Source organism: Papio anubis, unplaced genomic scaffold (assembly GCF_008728515.1).
Source record: "Papio anubis isolate 15944 unplaced genomic scaffold, Panubis1.0 scaffold75, whole genome shotgun sequence".
NCBI lineage: Eukaryota > Metazoa > Chordata > Mammalia > Primates > Cercopithecidae > Papio > Papio anubis.
The window spans coordinates 296,301-315,004 of record NW_022167723.1 but is presented as its reverse complement, the minus strand read 5'-3'; the positions used below and the strand labels follow the sequence as shown (position 1 = coordinate 315,004).

The window sequence follows — 18,704 nt, the reverse complement described above, 5'->3', positions numbered from 1 at the left end:
TTATCCCTGCTCTTTCCTCCCCTGCTTCCTTAAAAAAAAAAAAAAAAAAAAAAAAAAAAAATTGTTTCAAATTTTTCTGAAATGCATTGCCAGACTTTGTTATAATGGAGTTTAGCAAAAACAGCTTTGTAGTTGTCCATTTGAAGGTGTTATAACATCTCAGGGTTATTTTAAACATTATATTCAGAATATTAAGTGTAATTTAATAATATAGGATATTTCTTGATACCTATATTCCATGACCAGTTGCTTTTTCAGGAATTCAGTGTTAAAAGCTTATTTTTGTAGAGTTGCCTTTTTCTGAAAAATGAATGTGTTTCTTTTTCCTTCCCCCAAAGGAGACCCTCTGTGTGGCTCTGGCTAATTGAAATTCCTGGGCATTTGCATGTTAGTTAATTAGACTTCTATTGAAAACAATTGGCTATAATAATATACTGAATATCGTAGTTGGTCTAGAGACAAAAAGTTTCTTCTAACCCAGAAGTTATAAAGAAAAATACTCTTTTCTCCTGTCTCCTTTTTTTGGGGGGAGGGTGGGATTACAAAAGATGGGAGACTCTGCTGGGAAAAACATGGGGGAATAAACTTCTTTCAGAAAAGAGAAATAAAAAATGATTTTATAGTGAGCATTTCAAAATCAATTTAAAATATAAAAGTGCATAGTGTATATTTTCGCAAGTTCATAAAATGCAGTAGTAATAGCACGTTTAGGAACAGCTTATCTATTCATTCTTAGATTCATGTAGTCAAATATTTGTGGGGTATCCTGGTACCCAGCACTGTTCCAGGGCTGGGGATATGGCTCTGTACCAAGGAGAGCTCTTGTTCTCATGGAGTTTCCATTCTAGTTACACCTATTACTAATTTATTTTTATTATAACTGTTTTTAAAATTTTAAGGGGGGGGTCAGTGAATTAGAGAACCATAAAGAATTCATGACATCTCTGGTTTTTTTTGTTGTGAAAAGCTCATAAAGACAGTGTGAATTAAAGCAGTACAAGGAGACCTTTTTTCTTGCCCTCCTAGTAAGCATATATTTTACGCTACTTTGAGTTGATATTGTTGGCACCATTACCTGATTACTTATGTGAATTGTGCTTAATCATTTAATTGTGAATGTAGTGGTACAAAATGAACTTTCAGCAATTATTTACATAAAAGAACTAATTATAACATTATTTTCCAAAGTATTGCGTGGGACACTTGTCCCAAGACGTAGACCACAAAAATAAAGGAAATCTGTGCACACGTAAGGTTAGAGCTACTTACTCAAAATCAACATGAGCATGTAAAAACATCCAGAATATTCTGCATTGGAGAAACTCCTTAATTTTGTTTAAACCAGCATTTCCCCCCTTTATACTGAGAATCTTTTTTGCATGTGACACTTTTTACCTCCTAGTTTGCTGGAATGCTGTTTTTAGAGCAATACAAAAGGATTTCTGGGGCTTTTCTGCTAGGGCTTACTCTCTTCTCTTTGTCCTGCAAAAGGGCAAGGTAGCATATTGTCATCTCTGAGGTCCTTGGGTGTTGAGGCTGTCTGCTTGCTCTTCACTGAGTTTCCTTTGACCCTGGCCCAACCCCCAGCCTCAAGCTGGAAAGTCAGTGCAGGGAAGCCATGAGCAGAGCATTGGGCATCTCCCTTTGGAGTCTCAGATATCTTCTGACCCAGCAGAGCTGGACTCTAATCACTGGGCTACACTTCGAATTATAGCATTCTCAAGACTTCAGCAAAAACAAGGAAGTCCTTGGCAAGTGGTGGAAGTTGGGAAATTTTGTTTTCAAAATTTTTCCTCAGCTCTTCCCATGTCTGTGTACGGCTGCCAAAGAACTTTTGGTTTATTTGTTTGCTTCTTGGATTTTATGATTTTGACTCATTAGTAATAAAATATATCAAAAATTAGTGATCGCTTCAAGCCAAGAGTAATGCTTGTTCATCCTCAGCTAAACCTATTGGATTTTCTCTGCTTTACCTGGTCTTATGTTGTAAAAATACTTTTTTAAAAAACTTTGGAGAGCAAAAACACTTGGGCTGGGGCCCATATGAGCCCATATTCTGATTTTTTCGCATATGCAGTTGATGTCAGGGCATAGCCTGAGTGTGGTGTTGCCCTGTTCCCTGCCTTTTAATGGAATTTGATGAGAAATGGGTTCTTGGCCGCATGGGTCTAAAGCGCATAGTGAGGGTTCAGCTGCATACATCCTGCACACTCCACATCCCCTTCAACTTACACCCATATTCCTGTGGGGATTAAGCCAAGTAAAATGAGGAAAACCAGTCTATAAAACTCTCATGGTGAAAAACTGCCAAATATGGTCTCCATCAGATTACTTAATATGTGTCTTTTTTCTTTAATGCTGTTGAGATGATAATATTAGGTGTATCATTTACCAAACACTTATTGGATTCCAGATACCATGCTAATCTCTCATTTCATCCTCACAGCAGTCAAAATAGCTAAGTATGAGTATGATAATTTCTGCTCTTAGGATGAGCAACCGTGGACTCTGAGAGGTGTATTTAAGCTTCTGGGATGCAGGAGCAGAGTTAAGGCCTGCCTTAATGTTCTGCTGTTGGTGACCGGCATTTTAGGTAGTAGACTTTTGTTCACATCTTTCTGTGCTTCTCAGAATAATCCAGAAAAGGCACATGATGGGAGCTGCTAAATGATTTATCGTATGTTACTCTGGAGAAGGCTACTTTAAAGCAAGTTTCCTTTAAATAGCAAGCTCCTGGTCCTTTGAAATAAGCTCCTATTTACTTGGATGTATCTTATGCATGTTGATAATAAGCATTTTAAACAGGTAGGTGTGCTTCCATGGAGACATGTTCTGTCTCAGCGTTCTCTAGGGACCTTGTTATGATAAGGCAATGAACGAGTTTCTAGCATGAGCTGTTTCCATCGCACCCCCTGAGCTGGAGCTCAAGGGAGCTCAGTGACTATTGAGCATTGCTGATTGCATCAGATATATTATCTCCTTTAATCCTCATGGCTGCCCTTGGCATTATTACAGAAGAGGAAACTGAGGTACAGAGAGGTTAAGGCACACCCAGCTGGATGACTAGTAAATGATCCAACCAGGATCGGACATCTTCCTCTTAACTGCTGTGCTGTTGCTTTCCCTAAATGCAACGGTTTGTCTCATAAATCCTAATGCATCTCCTCGCAAATGTGGACTTGTTTAACGCTAAAGGGAGTCAGAACAGAGAGGCCAGCAGTTCACATTGGGTGGCCTGTGTATTGGGGGTGGGGTGGGGGGGGTGTTGCGCTTTGGAGTCACAGATACTTAATCTATGTTAAGTCTCATGACTGCTCATCTCTGAAATTGGAGAGTGGTTCTTGTCCTTTGTCTAACTTCTAGGAAAATTGTATGGGGAAGAAGAAGCTGCCAGCAGATGAAGGGGTTTAATTAGATTTGTACTTTATATCCAACATACCTATAAAAAGATTTGTGCATCTACAAGGAGTTATGACTTTTTAGCCAAGTTTATAATTATGCCATTATGAAGATACATGTTTTACATGGGACTCCTGAACTTTTACAAATAAAGGAAAATGAGAAGGATAAATTTGTTTGCTGGAGATAAAGTAAACATTATGGGCCCATTATGGGGATGCATTTCTGTATTTTATAATCTCCATAGAAAAAATTATTTCATATATAAATATAACCCAATAAAAATAAATCTGTGAAGTGGTTACACATAATGGAAAGTATTTTAACCACAAGGAACGGCCCATCTGTACAATCAGTCTCCTTTGTTTTTATTCTTCTTCAGAAAATCTCTTCATCAATTCCCTTGTTAGTCAGGAATGAATCTACCTGCCTCTTGAAATAGTTTTTTGCCTGTTTTCATAGCAGCTTTGAGCTTCTTCAGTTACTTTAGCTGTGGTACATAAACATTAGTTGAAATTGTGTGGTAAATCTTCACTCATATGACTACAGGATTATTCTGTTTTCAGATGGTGTGCAATGATTGAGAAGATGAAATGGAAAGGAAAAAGAAGCACTGTATTAGATGGGATTCTGTTGGTTACAGTAACACACTCACTCTATCTAGCATAAGTGAAAGGGAGATTTATAACAGGGCTATAGAGTATCTTAGGGACCCAAAGGCAGGGGTGACATGGCCCTCGGGAATGAATGGGAGCTGATTCAAGGAAGGTTAACTCTCTACCCAGTGTTCACTGAGAGCACATGTGTGCACAAATGTCAGTAAAGTCAGGGAGGAAAAATTGATGGAGAAGGAGAGTGGACATTGATGTCGTATATTCCTTAACTTCAACGTGAGATTTTAAAAGTGAAGTAGCTCCATTGTATTTAGAAAAATAATGATTGTTCATTTTATGAAATTCAAACAGCATAAGAAGTAAAAATCATCTAACATTTTGATAACCAGAATCATAACTATTTTGATAAACATCCTTCTAGACATCTCTCTGGACATCCAAGAATACACACACTCAAATGAATCATACTGCATGTGGTCATTTACCTATTTTATATATAATGGATATCTTTTCATATCAATAAATATAGACCTCCAAAATTGTTTTCAATGTCTATGTGGCTCACTCAACATGCCTCATATCTGTGGGCCTTTAGGGGCATTTATCCTCCTTCCTTCATAATTACAAACAAGGCCATGTGTATCTATCTCTCTGCTTTCCTAATTATCTACCTTGAGTGAATTCTTAGAAGTACGATTGCTGGATCAAAGGGCATACCAACTTATACGCTGACATCATCTCCCAGGTGGCTACAGAATGACGTTTCCAATTTATATTCCCTTCATGAAACTGCCCATATCATTGGCTATTTGTTGTTGGTCTTTGTCATCTTTACCAGTCTGATAGGTACAAATAAGGTCTCCATTTTCTTACATTACTAGTTTTTTTTTTTTTGTTTTTTGAGACGGAGTCTCGCTCTGCCACCCAGGCTGGAGTGCAGTGGCGCGATCTCAGTTTACTGCAAGCTCCACCTCCTGGGTTCATGCTATTCTCCTGCCTCAGCCTCCCAAGTAGCTGGGACTACAGGCGCCCGCCACCACGCCCGGCTAATTTTTTGTATTTTTAGTAGAGATGGGGTTTCAGTGTGTTAGCTGGTCTCGATATCCTGACCTCATGATCTGCCAGCCTTGGCCTCCCAAAAGTGCTGGGATTACAGGCGTGAGCCACTGCGTCTGGCCTAAAATTACATATTTTTATTGTTAGTATAGTTGTTATATTTTCGTATGTTTCTTGCTGTTATATTTTTTAAGACTCTTATGAAAAATTTAATTTTCTTTATCCATTTTGAAGGGAGTATTAATTTTCTTGTTTATTTTTAAGACTATCTTAGTCTGTTTTTGTTACTATAAAGAAATACGGGTGCAGTGGCTCACGTGTGTAATCCCAGCACTTTGGGAGAACCAGGTGGATGGATCACCTTAGGTCAGGAGTTCGAGACCAGCCTGGCCAACATAGTAAAACCCCGTCTCTACTAAAAATACAAAAATTAGCTGGGTGTGGTGATGGACGCCGGTAACCCTAGCTACTCAGGAGGCTGAAGCAGGAGAATTGCTTGAACCTGTGAGGCAGAGGTTACAGTGAGCTGAGATTGTGCAATTGCATTCCAGCCTGGGCAATAAGAGGGAGACTCTGTCTTAAAAAATATATATATATATTTGTATATATATGATATAAATATAAATATAAATATATATATATATATATGAGATAGGAAAGGGCTTTTTAAGAATGACACCACAATATGGAAGTATAAAGGACTGAGACATGTAGCTAGTAACAATTTTTTTAATCTAAAATTTTTGAATGGCAAAAGTAGAACAGAAATTTTAAAAACGATACTTTTGTCAAAAAATAAAATAAGGCCGGGTGTGGTGGCTCACGCCTGTAGTCCCAGCACTTTGGGAGGCCAAGGCGGGCGGATAACAAGGTCAGGAGATGGAAACCATCCTGACGAACACAGTGAAACCCCGTCTCTACTGAAAATACAAAAAAATTAGCCAGGCGTGGTGGCGGGCACCTGTAGTCCCAGCTTCTAGGGAGGCTGAGGCAGGAGAATGGCGTGAACCCGGGAGGCGATGGAGCTTGCAGTGAGCAGAGATCGCGCCGCTGCACTCCAGCCTGGGCGACAGAGCGAGACTCCGTCTCAAAAAAAAAAATCAAATAAAATAAAAAAAGGAACCTTTTGAGTTTATTGTTCCATAGGTAGGGAGAGAGAGATGTAGAGTTTTCTTCTCTTAAATGCTAACCAACACCGTTTGTTAACTAGTCTGCCGTACACCCAGATTTGATTGCACGTACTTGGGACTGTTTCATATGAATCCTTCGTTCTGTATCTGGATGTTTATTCTGTTTCCTAGATATGTGTGCATGTTCTCACGCAGGCGCCTGTTCGTTAACTGTGGCTAGGCCATTTTGTTGATTTCTACAATTGCTTATAGCGCTTCTCTGCTTCAAATTGGGTTTCCACAGAGCAAGTTCCCAGTGCCTTAGAGAACCAGGAGCCACATGGGAACAGCAAAATCAAGAAGGGACCACTTCACAGATGTGTTAGAGGAACTAAACAGGAAAAAAAAGAAGACAAGAGCGCCTCGTGTAAACTAATTTTAAAAAGAAGCAGAGTGCAGTGCCTGAGATTTTTGTTTCCGACCTTGAGGGAGGTGGATGTGTCTGTATTTGGTTTTTGTTTAAATTCAAAGCCATTAAAGCATTCCTACCACAAGAAGAAAATGTGTTTTGTCTCTTTGCCAGCAGTAACATGATTTTGGTCTTCAAAATAAGTGTCTTGGGACCTGAATTCCCTGTGGGTAAAGAAAATTCCCATCCCACGTGTTGTGGCGGAAATTCATTGTTTCCTGAGTTATTTCCTTTCATGCTTAGTGTGGGGGAAATGACCAGATGTATAGATTGAGATTCTTTTTCAAAAACATTACTTGATTCTGATGATTTTTATTATTATTTTAGGTGCTGCAGGAGGCTTCTCACATGCTTCAGGATATATTCAGGGAAATCCACTCTTAATAGAAACTGAGAATTTAAGGTAAGTCTTTTAGCAAAGATACTTTATTCTCATCAATTGGCCAACCCCCTGCATTGGTATAGTTTTATAAAATGTTAAAACTGCTGTCTGTTATGCTGTCTCATTTGATCTTCCTGTGGTTCTGCGAGGCAGGTGTATAGAGTGCCCGAGTGCCCGGTCCTAATATTCCCATTCCTGTCTGATTTTTCCTCCTGGTACTTTGGTGAGGTGATGATAGGGGCCCAGAGGAGGAGCTGAGTAGCGGTTTTTTTTTTTTTTTTTTTTTTTTTTTTAAATCATATTGGACCTTATAGTGTGAATTCTCATTCATTCACCCTGGTTTGATTCATAAATCTTCTCTTAGGGTGGTTTAAGGGGGTAAGTGCTGGGTAAGGAATTAATGCAGAAACTTCTAATGGTCTTTTTGTCTTTTTTTTTTAACTTTTATTTTAAGTTCGGGGTACACATGCAGGTTTGTTTCGTAGGTAAACTTGTGTCATGGGAGTTCGTTGTACAGATTATTTCATCACCGATCTATTAAGTCTAGTGTCCATTAGTTATTTTTCCTGATCCTCTCCGTCTTCCCACCCTCCACGCCCCAGTAGGCCCCAGTGTGTGTTGTTCTTCTCTCTTGCCCTTTGTTTCTGTGTGTGCTCATCATTTAGCTCACATTTATAAGTGAGAATATGCAGTATTTGGTTTTCTGCATTAGTTTGCTGAGAATAATGGCCTCCAGCCCCATCCGTGTTCCTGCAAAGGATATGATCTTGTTCTTTTTTATGGCTGCATCGTATTCCATGGTGTATATGTACCACATTTTCTTTATCTAGTCTGTCATTGATATCTCCGGTAGTCTTTGAACTGAAACTGGCTGGTAGTCCTGGAGCCCTCCATGGTTGGGAAACAATTGTCTAGCATGAGATAAAGTAAACTTTGGTTGTAGATTGTTGTTTTCCTTCTTTGGTTGTCCTGGGAGAGTTGTATGATCCCAAGTAGTGTGTATGAAGTATCCTGGGCAGAGACACAGAGTTCTTCTGCCAGTCTTAGTTGATGCTCTTACTCAGTAGCTGTATCGTGGCACACCCCAGATGTATCAGTTCTGTTCCTGACCAGCTGCAGAACTTGGGACAGTTAGTTAATCTTGGTGTCCTTCTCTTCAGGTGTAAATTGGCCTAACCTGGTCATGTCTATACTTTCAAATTTTGTGGAATAGGAAAAACGATTTCAGGACCTATTTCTAATTTTTTTTTGGCTGTATATAAAGAAAGTTGATGATTAAAGCTGGATAAGTAATGAGGGTTCACTATATATTTACATACTGTTCTTTGTATTTTGTGTGTGGAATTTTTAATAATCAAAGGTTTTATTTCACAAAATAACTACCATCTACTAACATAATTTCGCTGAAGAGAAAATAATACTAAAAGAATAGGATTATTCCTAAATTTGTCCTTAGATTGTACATATTTAGCATTATGAAAGTGCTGTTTATTTCCTATGTCTTCCTTGTTTTTCTGTAGTCCAGTGACTAGCAGCCATAGACTAACCAAAATTGGTCTGAGAACTGGTGTTTGGGAAATACTGGGGCACATGACTGCTGAGGGCCCTTCTGTCTCTAAGACTGTATCATTCCTCTGAAGCAGGAAAGAAAGCTACTTTACTTATACATTGCCTGTTTCCAGAAAATGCTGTGACCGCTAGCACGGTCAGACTGGAGAGGTCAGAGGGCCAAACAGAAGGGATTCTGTTGGGAACCTTGAGTAAAAATGGCCCATTTATGAGAACATCCAGTTTAGCTTTGAGTCACACCATGGTCAAGGTAAAGACAACAATGGACAGTTTTAAGTAACCTGATGGAAGTGTGCAGACTCCTTCCTTTCAACCATTGTGAGGCAGCCTCTGGCCAGGTGTGATCTGACAGATATGTATCTGCCTGGGATGTGGGGATGCTGAGAGCCAGGGGTGAGGCGAGTGGAATACCAGACTCCAAAGAGACCAGTGCACACCTTGGGTGTGAGAAGCTCCAGGCTGGGTGTGGAGGTCGAGGGCACAGCCCAGAGTTCCGAGCTGATGACAATGGAATCAGGTGCGCTCAGGATGGAGCAGAGCTTGCCTGCCCAGAGGACCATCTGAGAATCCAGGGGTGGACATTGTCCTTTGAGGACCCACAGAGGGTGCTGAGTGGTCCGATCTGGCTGAAAGACCTGGGGCACAGTAGACAGGAAACACATCAGATCGAAGCCTTTCCCAAGACTTCAGATCTGAAAGGAGTGTTCCGGGTGGATTCTTAAGCCATCATCTGTGGGAAATGGAAAACTGCTTTCTGTTTACTTCTCCTTGGGGTATGGGGATATGTGTGAGGATGAGGGTGGGAGGAAGACAGAGGGAATAAAGGACTGAATTATTTAGCACAGCAAAATAATGTGGGGAAGAGCGGCAATACCTATTCCAAGAAGCCTGCACAATCCTAGTTGCTTCTGAGAGTCCTGAGAAGTTACATGTGCTCTGCGTTGATTGGAATATGGTGGTTCAGTCCTTTGGAACTCTCCCTTAGTGATTTCTGGCTTTCATTTGTCTTAACATTCTGATTTTCTGGGAAACCTAAATGAAATTTGACAGACTTACCTAGTTGTTTTCTGTTCTGTCAACTGTTGGTTTACTGCCTAATTGGTATGCCTCACATGGGTTTCCTCTACCCGGGAATATTTATTCTCTTCCCTTTTTGGGAAAAAGCTGTATTGAACAACAACAGAAACATTTGTCTTAAATGTATAGGAATATGAGGATTACCTGAAGTCCTAACATGTCTGAAAGTATATAAAATCATGAGTAAATGCCAGCAGGAGCTTTTATTTTGACATGAACCAGAGGAAGGAGAATTGCTTTCAGTGATCTGGACCAGTCCAAGTCTGAATAAAAGTTAATGAATGAACAATGTAACCAATCAGTCATGTTCTTGAGCCTTTCATAAGGCTAAGACATTCTGGATGAGATCTTGTAGAGATGAGCAATTGAGAATTTGAGACTGCCACACTTTGCAGGAATAAACATGATGCTTTAAAGAGTTAGATGCATGCATGGATGCGTGTGCATGTGAGAAAAGAGAGATTGATAGATGGGGTGGGGGAATAATAAATGATTTTTTTTAGCATTTTATGTAATGACTTGTGATATATTCTGAATTTGAGATTAAATGCAATATTCTGACCTACCTCTGTGTTCCCTGAAGGCTTGTAAGAAAAATATTTTAAAATCTATTTTCAATGAAAACTACTGTTTTTGGCTCTCAGGGAATTTTTAGTTCCCACTGCTGTTTAGGGAGAATTGTTGAATCTGTGAAATTCAAAGGAGGATCTTTGCAGCTCTTTGTCATTCTGTACTAGTCACTTAAGGGCTCTGATGTCAGTGAAGAGAAGTTGGTCTATGCTTCCTTTACTTCATTAAAAATGTAACCTGTTATGCACTTTTGTCTTCCTGCCACCCTCCATTAGCTGATTCTTTAGATTATGCTTCTTGATGACTGCAGGCATCACTTGCTCTCCCACCTACAGGCTCCCTGAGTGACTGAGAGTCCTCCTTGGCACTGTCAATCAGGATTCCTGGACCTAGGCTGGGCTCCTCACTCTGCTGTTTGTGCTTAGTAAATGTTTCAGAACAACAATAACAATTTCCAGGCTAGGCCGGATGCGGTGGCTCATGCCTGTAATCCCAGCACTTCGGGAGGCCGAGGTGGGCGGATCTCCTTAGGTCAGGAGTTCGAGACCAGCCTAACGTGGTGAAACCGCATCTCTACTAAAAATACCAAAACTAGCCAGATGTAGCGGCGGGCGCCTGTAATCCCAGCTACTCAGGAGGCTGAGGCAGGAGAATCACTTGAACCTGGGAGGCAGAGGTCGCAGTGAGCCAGGATCCCGCCACTGCTCTCCAGCCTGGGCGACAGAGCAAGACTCTGTCACCAAAAAAAAAAAAAAAAAAAATTCCAGGCTATTTTTCATAATTAAACTTACTAATTCATGGTATAATAGGATATGCTGTTTCCTTACATTTTTTGGCTAATTATGTTCATCAGTTAATTTCTTTCCATGTTAAGCCCTCCTGGAGAACTCAAGATTTGAGACTTTCCTATGTAAGAATTGATTGGATTTCATGGACTGGATGACGCTAGAATACATTTATCTGCAATTGAGTAATTTTTTGTAGAACTTGAACCTTTAAAAGCAATCACGTTTCTTTTTTAGCTGTGAAATTCCATACTGTGAAGATCTAAAATGGCCATTCTATTCTGTTTACAATAAATGAGAATTGGACAGCTTTCCAAATCCATAAAATAACTAGTGTACTACTTATAGAGTGTAAACATGACTTTACTAAGATTAAAATAAACACATGTAAGGCCAGCTGCAGTGCTGTCAACACACCACTATAAAGCCTGATAAACGTTGAGGAAAATCCTACTGCTGTGATCTAAACAATGTTCTTATGGAGGATCTTTTATTTAAAAAATTTAAGTCAAAATATTGTATGCAAATGGCTAAAAATAAGAAACATCTGTATGAAACCACAAAAGACCCTGAATAGCCAAAGCAATCTAGAGCGAAAAGAACAAGGCTGGAGGCATTTTACTACCTGACCTCAAAATATGCTACAAAGCAGTAGTAATCGAAACAGCATGGGTACTAGTATAAAAACAGACACATAGACCAGTGGAACAGAATAGAGAGCCCAGAAATAAATCCACAGTTATGGTCAATTGATTGTTATTGTTGTTACTTGTTTGTTTGGTTTTGTTTCTGAGACAGGATCTGTCTCTGACACCCAGGCTGGAGTGCTGTGGTGAGATCACGACTCACTGCAGCTTTGACCTCTTAGGCACAAGTGATCCTTTCACTTTGGCCTCCTGAGTAGCTAGTACTACAGGCATGTGCCACCATGCCCAGCTGATTTTTAAATTTTTGGAGAGACAAGGTCTCCCTATGTTGCCCAGGCTGGTTTCAAACTCCTAGGCTCAAGTGATCCTCCCATGTCAGCCTCTCAAAGTGCTGGGATTACAGATGTAGCCACCATGCCCACCTCAATTAAGTTTTGACAAAGCTGCCAAGAACACACAATGGGGAAAGGGCAGTCTCTTCAATAAGTAGTATTGGGACAACTGGATATCCACATGCAAAAAAATGAAATTAGACCATATTTCACATCATATACAAAAATCAACTCAAAATGGGTGAAAGACATCAATATAAGACCTGAAACAGTAAAACTATTAAAAGAAAACATACAGGAAAAGCTCTGTGACATTGGTCTGGGCATGGATTTTTTTTGGATGTAAACACAAAAGTACAGGCAATGAAAAGAGAAATAGACAAATGGGATTACACCAAACTAAAAAACTTCTGCAAAGCTTAAGAAACAATCAAGAGTGAGGAGACAGCCTGAGAATGGGAGAAAATGTTTGTAAATCATGCATCTGATAAGGGGTTACTGTGCAGAATATATGAGGAACTCAAACAATAGTAAGAAAACAAATAATCCTATTAAAAAATGAGCAAAGAATCTGAATAGACATTTCTCAAAAGAAGATACACAATGGCCAACAGGTATATGAAAAAATACTCAACATCACGAATCATCAGGGAAATGAAAATTAAAACCACAGTGAGATAGTATGTCACACTTGTTAGGATGGCTATCATCAAAACAATGAAAGATGGGCTGGGTGAGGTGGCTCATGCCTGTAATCCCAGCACTTTGGGAGGCTGAGGTGGGGATCACTTGAGGTCAGGAGTTTGAGACCAGCCTGGCCACATGGTGAAACCCCATCTCTACTAAAAATACAAAAATTAGCCAAGCATAGTGGTGGGCGCCTGTAATTCCAGCTACTTGGGAGGCTGAGGCAGGAGAATTGCTTGAACCTGGGAGGTAGAAGTTGCAGTGAGCTGAGATTGCACCATTGCACTCCAGCCTGGGTGCAGACTCCATCTCAATAAAAAAAAGAAGATGAAAGGTAACGAGTGTTGGCGAGGATGTGGAGAAAAGGGAATGCTTGTATATCACTGGAAAGAATGTAAGTTAATAGGGTCATAATGGAAAACAGATTAGAGACTCCTCAAAAAATTAAAAATAGAACTTCCATATGATCCGGTAACCCTACATGTTGAGGAGATGTCTGCACTCCCATGTTCATTGCAGCGCTGTTCACAGTAGCTAGGATATGGAATCATCATAAGGGTCCATCAGTGGATGAATAGATAAGGAAAATGTGGTATACATACACAATGAAATACTATTCAGCCTTAAAGGAGATTGTCATTTGTAACAATGTGGATGAACCTGGAGAGCATTACCTTAAGTGAAATAAGGTAGGCATAGAAAGACAAATACCCACATTCTTAGTTACATGTGGAATCTTAAAAAGTTGAACTCAGAAAAGTAGAGGTGGTTACCGGTGCTGGGGAGATGTTGTTCAAAGGATACAAAATTTCAGTTAGATAGAGTAAGTTCAAGAGATCTATTGCACAGCATGTTGACTACAGTTAATAATGTATTCTTGAAAATTACTAAGAGTAGATTTAAAGTGTTCTTGTCACAAAAAATATGTGAGGTAATACATATGTTAACATAGCTTGATTTAGTCATTCTATGATAATACATATTTAAAAATGACACGCTATCGCATGTTCTACAATTTTTATTTGTTACTATATTTTAACATTTTAATTATAAGGCTGGGTGCAGTGGCTTATGCCTGTAATCTCAGCACTTTGGGAGGCCAAGGCAGGTGGATCACCTGAGGTCAGGAGTTTGAGACCAGGCTGGCCAACATGGCAAAACCCTGTCTCTACTCAGTAAAACCTTCCATGATTTTATCTTTGGATTCTGAATGTTAAAAATCAACAAGTGGTGTTTCCTGTATTATGATTAAATAGATGCTGTTCCCATCGGAACCTAGCTGTAGAGTGGGATTCTAATCCTCAGAGCCTGAAGTCCTCACCCTTTTGCCCCTTAGTGGAGTATGTTTAAATAGATTCCCCTTTTATACGTCAGCAGCTGTCTTGAATCTAGCCTCCGGTTCTTCTAGGTTCTCAGTCACCCCATTGCCTGTCTCAGGAGCCCGCTTTGTTTCTGGAGGTCTTGCTTTCACAGCCCACCCTTCTTGGTCAGGACAGGTTGATCTCTGGGCACGCTGCACAGGGCTCAGCAAGTGCCAGTGGCCAAAGAAAGCTCGTGATTACTACAGCTTGGGCATTCCTTTTCCAGACTGCTTGGGTCCAGAAGTGCTTCAGATTTCATTTTTTTCCCAGATTTTGGAATATTTACATATACATAATGAGATGTCTTTGGGATGGGACCCAAGTCTATACATGAAGTTTATTTATGTTTTACATATACCTGCTACACATAGCCTGAAGGTAATTTTATACATTATTTAAAATAATTTTGTGCGTGAAACAAAGTTTTGACTGTACGTTGACTGTGGCGTGTCACATGAGGTCAGGTATGGAATTTTCCACTTGTGGTGTCTTGGCAGCACTCAGAAAGTTTCAGACTTTGGAACATTTCAGGTTTCAGATTTTCAGATTAGGGATGTATTGGAGAATCAGCCCAGGCTATGGTGTCTTAGATGGTGCAGTGGCCTGATCTATAAAATTTGCAATCATTTATTGATGACCTGATATGTTAGGCACCTATATCCTTGAAGCCCGGCGTCTCTTGAAATTCTCACCCCAGCCTTGTAGAACAGATGTTATCACTGACATTTCACACACAAAGAAGTTAGACCCTGGGTGGGTGACTTCTGAGACCTTTCCTGTAGTGGGAAGTGCTTCTTGGATCCTGTGGCAGGCTGAAAGCATGGTGGCCGGCTGTATTTCATAGGTGGGAAAAGACTTCTCTGGCTCTGGCATGTCTCGCACACTTTCCTCTACAGACCTCTGTTTTTACCCCAGAAAATCGCTGCTGCTGTAGCACAGTCAGCTCTGCCTCACTCCCAGCCTCGTCTTTGTTGTGGGTGTGCCTTGTGGCCAGGAGCTCATTCTAAAGAACTCTGCTGTGTGTGGACAGTGGAACATCCTTCTCTGCTTGATGTTCCCTTGGTGAATTTGATGCGAGAAGTTGGACCTCTTACCAACCCCACTGCTAAATGGGAAAAGGTGTTTTATCAATGACCATTATTGTATTTTGTGTTTTCTCATAGCCTGAAGTGTGTCTGTGTAAGTCAAGTCCATTTGATTCTTTTAATGCCTCGTGTGTTTTTGTGGTTATTTTGGAAGAAAGTTTAGAAAGGTAATCAAGTTTTACTTTTGACACTTCTATTCTCTCTCCATTCCTGAGAGAAAATTCCGTTTCTCTCAGGGAAAATGGAATTTTCTCTCAGGAATGGAGAGAAAACAGAAGTGTTAAAAGTAAATTCAGAATGGTGGTCTGAATAAACCTTTTAGTATCCTGGTGTTTGTGAGTTTCCTCCTATGGTAGTGAGCGGATGGATGGCAGGTGTCCTGGGCGATGGAGCCCATACACAGTGTTGGTGTCCTTCCCACTCCTCCTCACTAGATAGAACTAGATGAAGCCTTGACCGTGGCCAGGAGTCTCTCCACAGACCTATTACCAAAGAATTGTTCTCTGCTTTCCCCTGGAATAGCACATTGAGGATTGGGTGGCTGTGGATGCAGTTCCTCCTTGTTATCTCTATGTCAGGCCCGGGTGGTGGCATTAACATGTGCTGTCTCCGTGCAAATATGCTTCTTTTCCAATGATGTTTATGCCCCCAAACAGGTATTGAATAAAAGGAAACATCTTTAGAGCTGTGCCTCAGTTACTTAAGGAGCAGACATTTGGCTTTAGTGAGGTCAAGTCTTAAGGGATAGAGGGAAGTCAATATTTAACTGGTTGCAGTGATGTCCAAGGGTGATGTCCCACATTTAAACTTGATAGTGATAAGTAATCCAAGGTTACCCTACCGTCAACTTACAGTGGTCTCACTCTGACTTGAAATTTTTTATGTTGATTGGTTGTAAGGACAGGATAGAATGCTGAACAAATAGATTTGTAATCTGTATGTGACAGCTTTTACTCTGTTATACAAAGATCAGTAATCTTCACAGCTTTACAAATCCGGTGAAACCTAGATACAAATGATTTAGTGGCACAAATCTATTTGGAAAATGTAAATCTGAGACAGACTCCAACCGTTCATCAAGAGGGGGAATGTCAGTGAAGTTTACAAAGCCTTTTTACCTGATCCTAAATATTTCCCAGATATGTTCTATATTCTTCAGTTTATTGATCTCTAAGGGATGGGGAGTGACTCAATCTCTTCTGCAGGAGAACTTTTGGCTCCGCTCACCCAGGTGGTCCCGGATGCTGGGTTCATTTGCCTTCCCTTTAGAGAGGTTGTTGCCGGCACAGAGGGTGAGCTGTGTGAACGTGGGAGAGAGCGCTTGCTGTCCCTGTTGGCCACTCTTCTCAGAAGTTTGGATTCAGAGGAAGTGGATTCAATACCCTAAACTAGGAAGGAAATACAAATTGACCGTGGAGGATACAACGACTTGGGCGTTGCTCTGTCGTGTTTACATGTTTCCAAAAACACTGCAGTGCTGAGGGGTCTGTGGTAGATGACAGATGAGCAGAAGGAAAGTTGAGAGGAAGAAGGGGATATTGCTGGAGCGGGTAGAGCAGGTTTCCAAGAGGAGGTGGGATTTCCTCTGAGTTGAAGTGAGTTTTTGCCGCTTGTGGCTGAAAAGACTGAAAACAACAGTGGGTTATACAGGACAGAAGTTTAGATTTCTCTCACCTAGAGTGAAGTCCTGAGGGGGGCTGTTGAGGACTGATGGGAGAGTTCACAGAGGTTGTGCAGCGACTTGGGCTCTTTCCAGGATGAGTAAAATTTTGGTGCGGTGCAGTGGAACCTTACTTCGGGTGAACTAAATTCAGCACATCAGGCAAAAATTCCTTATAGACATAATTTCTCGTGAATACCCCTTAGGAAGGTGCCACATTAGAGGCCAGTGTTCTGTCTCCCAGTGAGTCCAGCAAGTGGACTTTTCCTGCAGTGTTGAAGCAGCCTGCTGCTAAGCAGTTGGCCCCTGTGTTTGAGGGCCATGTTTTCAACAATGGATTCATTCTCAGCATCAAGACAAGATCCCAAGAAGCACTGACAAGCCCAGGGCGCTATAAATTCCTATATTCCCTCCCACAGTCATGTGGGCTCACATGCTCACTGAGAGGAATGGCAATGGAACCGCCTGCCAGATTTGTTTATTCATACTTTTAAAAAAGGAAACTTTCAAACATATTCAAAAGTGAAGAGAATTTTATAGAGAACTGTGCATGTATTACCCAAGTCCAGAGATGATTAATTCTGAGCCAGTCTTTTTTCTGTCCACTTCCCCCTTCCCACCCATTATTTTGAAGCACCTCTTTATTATTTCCTGTCACTATTTCAGTATATGTGTCAAATAGATAGAACTTAAAAATTATCTACATTCTCTTATTGTGCCAAAAATATAAAAGTTAATATTTTCTGAATATTATCCAATATCAAACTTATGTTCAGATTTTCTCAATTGTCTTATTTATTTATTTATTTATTTTTTTTGAGACGGAGTCTCGCTCTTTCGCCCAGGCTGGAGTGCGGTGGCGCGATCTCGGCTCACTGCAAGCTCCACCTCCCGGGTTCACGCCATTCTCCCGCCTCAGCCTCCGAGTAGCTGGGACTATAGGCGCCCGCCACCACGCCCGGCTAGTTTTTTGTAGTTTTAGTAGAGACGGGGTTTCACCATGTTAGCCAGGATGGTCTCGATCTCCTGACCTCGTGATCCACCCGCCTCGGCCTCCCAAAGTGCTGGGATTACAGGCTTGAGCCACCGCGCCCGGCCAATTGTCTTATTTTTTAAGTTGCTTTGAATCAGGACCCAAATGAGACTTATTCATTGCAGTTAGTTAATATATCTCTAATCTTTTCATCTATAGGCTTCTTCTTTATCTCTCCATACCTTCTCTGACCCTTGTGATTTGTTGATGAAACTGGGTTGTTTATTTTTTAGAGCAGAGATTCTCACACAGGGATAATTCTCCTTCCCAATCTTGGGATATTTAGCAATGTCTGGAGACATTTTTGGTTGTCACAACTGGGGAATGCTACTGACATTGAGTGGGTAGAGGCCACAGATGCTGTTACACATGGTACAGCACATGGGATCCCCCCACAACAAAAATGTATCCGGCTCAAAATGTCAGTTGTGCCAGGATTGAGAAACCCCACAGTTTTGTTCTACAGTCCGGATTTTGGTGGTTGCTTTCCCACTGTGCTGTTTAACATGTTCTTCTCTTCCTTGTATTTTCTATGATTTGTTAGTTGAATCTGAAGGTTTGGTCAGACTCAGATCTCTTGGGGTATGTTTTTTATTTTATTAGTTTGTTCTTTGGCAAGAATACATGTAGGCAGGCTATATATTTTCATTGAGAAATACATAGTAACTGTAGACTCTTTGTTACATTATTAGCAATTGATGATCATTGCCTGGATCTCTTAATTCATTAGTGATTGCAAAATAGTGATATTCTAATTCTATCATTCCTACCTTGTTTATATACTAGAATACTTACATAAAGAGGAACTTTATAACTTTATACTCTCATCGTTTATTTGTTCACACTGAAATTTATCTTGGAAAGTCAGG

General features: G+C 40.5%; 1 protein-coding gene across 3 annotated transcripts in view; it reads left to right on the top strand.

The window, feature by feature from the left end:
* Nucleotides 1-6,953: 6,953 nt before the first annotated feature.
* Nucleotides 6,954-18,704, top strand: part of LOC101009767 (talin-2) — a 253,027-nt gene continuing 241,276 nt past the window's right edge. For 2 of the 3 annotated variants that reach the window (XM_031662566.1, XM_031662564.1), the window contains exon 1: nt 6,954-7,050. The gene's annotated coding sequence lies outside the window, so the exon portion shown is untranslated. The remainder of the gene's footprint in view (nt 7,051-18,704) is intronic. The other variant, XM_031662565.1, reaches the window with a different exon arrangement.